At 39.9% G+C, this 4,700-nt stretch overlaps 1 pseudogene; it reads right to left on the bottom strand.

Annotated features, from left to right (window-relative positions):
• Positions 1-2,385: 2,385 nt before the first annotated feature.
• Positions 2,386-2,764, bottom strand: LOC115853152 (non-histone chromosomal protein HMG-14 pseudogene; annotated as a pseudogene).
• Between the last annotated feature and the right edge of the window lie 1,936 nt (positions 2,765-4,700).

Below are 4,700 nucleotides of genomic sequence, written 5' to 3'. Positions count from 1 at the left end.
CTAGCTGCTATAACAAGTTTATTTCTAGCTCACCTCAAGCGTAAAACCAGTTTTCTTACTGCTCTCCTCTAAGCGGTGATTCTGCCACCTTCTTCTATGTGGTCCACCACTTTCAATGTAGTTCCCGAGGTCAATATAGTCAGTGAAAGACTCTCATGGAGAATCACACATGGCAGGGGCAGAAGCAACATTTTCTCTTATAGTCTATTGGCTAGTACTCAGTCATATCCAAACCTAACTCCAAAGTCTAGAAAATGTAGTCTAGTTGTGTTTCCAAGAAGAGGAAATGGGTTTAGGAATCAGCTAGCAGCCTTTGCCACACTAGTCTCTAATCAGAGCCTAGAATAGCATTTAGCACAGAGTAGATGCTCAAACAACAGCTGTTGACGGAACTTTTGAATGCGTGAATATGGTCAACTTTTTAACTCTCTCACAATCCTATAGGTTAAGTAATTATGTGTAAACTACTTAACCAAATAGAAATGAGAGTTCATTATGAATACATTCTTAAAGAGGGTCTTGTTACTCTTCAGCTCATTTGTTTTTTCTTTCCTCTCAGCAGTGATCCTTAGCTGAAAATAACTTGATTTTCATGAAATTCAGTTTTCATGAAAGTAAGGCTAATTAGAGCTGTCTGATGCCCCTTTTTTTCTGTTCCTCCAAATTCTCCTAAAAGAGTTGCCTGTATGAGAACGATGTGATAATCTTCTCACCGCCATGACCCAAGCGGATTACATCACAGAATGTAGATGATCTGCATTTCACATGGACAGTTTGGAGTAAGACTGTTATTTTAAAACTTAAAATACAAACCAGGAAACATACTGAGCTTGTGTAAGTCAGATAAGAATCTATCCTAGTGTCTGAAAATCCAGAGCAGGTCATTGGACAAGCTCCCCTGATTTTTCACCAACCTCATGTGCAGGAATTTCTCCAGTTTTTCCACCAATGCTCTCTGACTACTGTCAAACCCAATCTTTTGCTTTCTGTCTTCAACTGTACCAAGAGAACAGTGGGTCCATGTCCCCAGAATAACAACTGCCTAGTGCAACAGCTGCTGTGGGCCTGGCTCCCCTCCTCTAGCACCTTACAGGCCTAGGGATTGGAGCAACAGTCTTTGAAACACAGCCCTTGGCAAGATTTCTAGCCTCCTACCCCCTTGCTCTTGGCAAATCCCCTGTCTCTGCCTCATCAACAATAGCAACTCAGGTCAGCTGACAGATTATACCTCTTTTTTCCTTTTCTTTTTTCACTATAGGCAATGAGAATAAGATAGATACAAACTATTGATTTTGGGTAGTCACAGATTCATAGACTAGGAGGAAGTTGAAACTCGAGCCAGTGACTGAATTTTTCTCTGGGTTAGAGTTCTCTTCTATGCAACCGGAGAGAATGGTAACTTTCTGTTGAGTGAGTGAGTGACAATGAATGGGAAACACCTGCTCCCCCAGTGTTTGTTTTGCTTCCCCCCTTTATTTCACTCCACGTGATTCCCCTATAATTTGTCTTACCTCATTCCCAGTAGATGGAAATTTTATCCACCTCCAATTATTGATATATAATTTTTTGTACTTCAGTCACCCCATTCTGAAATGAGTTCATTTTCATGTAAACTCCTTTTTTTTCTTTCATAATTGAGATTTTATTGGTTGTTTTGAGGATCAGTACACAGACATTTTAATTTGTACACAATTCTCAACATACGTACCAGAAATCTAAAAAATCATGTAGATTCTTTTCTGAACAGTTATTCCAGTGACTTTTCAGATTAAAATTTGGAGGCAAATTTTCCTTCACAGGATATCCAGTACCAATATCTTCAAATATTGATATGCTGTTACATCGTTAAGTCCCACTAATTCACAATTTAATATCATATACACTGCATGCTCAAATTGTCAGTCGTCCACAGCACATTAACAGTTTTACTAGAAGAACTGGACTACCATGACCAAAGATGTTACAGAGTGCACAAAATGCTGCCCAGGAGAGCCAAGATCAAGGGGTGAGTGGTTTGCTTTAGGAAACAATTCTACCAAAAACAACATGGGAAGAGAAGTAATTTAAAGCGTTTAAGACATTAAATGCACAACTGTCTCCAAACTGCCATTTAGTATGCTTTGTATTATAGGATATAAAAGCTACCCCCCATCTGTGGAATGTTAAGCTGACACCCAAGACAATCAAAGCCTCCCATATTCAATATCCCACTATTTTCTGATTGTACCAAAAAATAAACAACCAGCAAATGATTTCACCTCTTAAAAAAGAGTGTTTACACTTAAAAAATGGGACGAGGTGGGACTCCCTCCTTTTTAAGAATGTTTCTAGAGCTACTAAAAAACCTGCATTTACAAAAGAGTTGATAAAAATATTCCTCTGGATTGTACAAGGAGGGAGACAGGGACCCCTGATAGGACCAGGTGTGTGATATTAATCAGACTTGGCTTCTTTCCCTCCTGCTTCATCAGAAGCTGGGCTCTCCTCATTTTTAGTCTCTCCATTTTCTGCAGGTAAGTCTTCTTTAGTCTCTTGGTTAGCCACTTCAGCCTGTTTTCCCTTTGCTCCCCTTTTCCCTGCTGTTTGCACTTTTTTGTCGGAAGATTTATCCTTTCCTGCCGCCTTTTTTGGCTTCGTTTCCACTTTTGCAGGAGCCGGTTTAGCTGACAACCTCGCCGACCTCCTCTTGGGCTCCTCCTTCGCCGCCCCCTCGGCGTAGCTGACCTTCCTCTTGGGCATCGTGGCAGCGGGGCGGGCGCGGGCCGGGTGCCTGCGGACGCAGAGCCTTCTCGGAGCTGGGCTGCCTGGCCGCTTCCTCTGCTCCCGCCGCCGGAGCCGCTGGGACCCGCATGTAAATTCCTTTTGATCACCTTCTCTTTCTTCTTAAGCTACCAGAACTCTGCTGTGCAGTGTGGTCAGCTCTGACCACAGGTTGCTTTAGAGCACGTGAAACGAGGCTTTCTAAATAAAGATGTGATCCAAGTGTAAGGCATATACTAGACGTTTTAAAAACTTCATATACAAAAAGAATGTAAAACAGAGCGTGAATGTTTTGTGTTGATTATATCTTAAAACGGTAATCCTTTAGATATGCTGGATTGCGTATCTTCTTAAAATTAAAACCACCTGTTTATTTTTACATTTTTAAACATGACTGTTAGGATATTTAAACCTAAGCGTGTGGCTTGCGTCGTATTTCTGTCGGACAGCAAGTGTGGTAGAGACATCTCTGACTCAGACTTCGTTTTCCAAACTTCTCCTGCAACAGAATCCTCTCCCCCAGTTCAGTATCCCTCCTTACAGCTCAACCACTTTCAGGCAGATCTGTTCCTCCTTCTTTTACAACACAGATATTATTAAGACCCCCCCCTTTAAAGTCAGAAGATAGAAATGGTATTTTAATGTTTCTTTAAAAAATGTGTATCTTTATGGGGAAAAAAAATGGTTAGGCAACCTGACCAGAGCTACTTAGCTGGAAGAAATAGATGGACTCTGCATTCTTCTGACCATCACAAGTCTTATAAATAGGGTTTAGCAGAAAAGGGGAAAACACTTGGTTTGGGATTCGGATTACATACGTTCAAATCCTCTCTCCGCATTAACTTGAATCTGTAACCCTAGGTAAGTCTCTTGAGCTTGCTGAAATGGTTTTCTCAATTATAAGTATGTTTGCAAAAATTAGACTTAGATTATGTAAGCCGTCTGACATAAAATGGGTCTTTAATAAGTGATCCAAATATTATTTCACATGGCAAATCATATTGCTAAATAATTTACTGGCACAATTAGGATCAGGACCATGGGCTGGGGTAGATAATGGGGGCATATAAATCCCACCAACCTTTTATAGAACATCTTTTACACCTTTTGTCCTTCTGCTCCATCACTCCTATTTCCATTAGCTTTTTTTTTTTAATTGGAGTATAATTGCTTTACAATGTTGTGTTAGTTTCTGCTGCACAATGAAGTGAATCAGTCAGATGTATACATATATCCCCTCCCTCTTGGACCTTATTTTCAACAGATGCTTATTAAAAATATCCACAAAACTTTGAGGATGATACCAAGATACGAAGAACATTGAAGATCTAACTCTAAAGGTTAAAAGACCACTTTAGCCCATATTTTATTTCAAAAATTATACTTACTCCCAGTAAGCCACTGGTTCCATGGTCTTTAAAAGAAAAAAAGAAAGAAAGAAAACATTTCTAGCCAACATGGGATTTTTCACATTGTTCATACTCAGAGATATGAATAGGTAGAGATTTTCCAAAATTGACATGGTTCAAGAAACACAGAATAACTTCCACAAAGTAGGAGGAAAGAAATTCTTTGTTAATGTTCTAAACTCTAGAGGTGGAAAGGTAAGGAAGGTTTTATTCTTCAAAGTATATTAGGAGTCATTTTAATAGTCCATGGAATCTGTGAATTAAAATATAAGATTTGACTTTTCAAGATTTCTGTGTGTATTATTATTCTAGCTGACCCTTGGATGAGGAAAGTAAGTTGACATGATAGAAACCAAAGCAGGATGCTTAGTAGCTCAAATAAGTCCAGGGAACCTGAGACCTGCCTCTGAGGTTCTGGATTCGTGGTTGCTAATTCAGTTTTTGGGCCCCAGCCTCCATAAGAAGCTGCAATGCATTGGCTGGTGATTTCGAGCACAGGAAGCCCGGGTTCCCTTATGTCCCCTCAATTCA

The sequence above is a fragment of the Globicephala melas genome, chromosome 4 (assembly GCF_963455315.2).
Source record: "Globicephala melas chromosome 4, mGloMel1.2, whole genome shotgun sequence".
NCBI lineage: Eukaryota > Metazoa > Chordata > Mammalia > Artiodactyla > Delphinidae > Globicephala > Globicephala melas.
The sequence above is the reverse complement of the archived record's forward strand: the minus strand, read 5'-3'. Positions and strand labels throughout refer to the sequence as shown.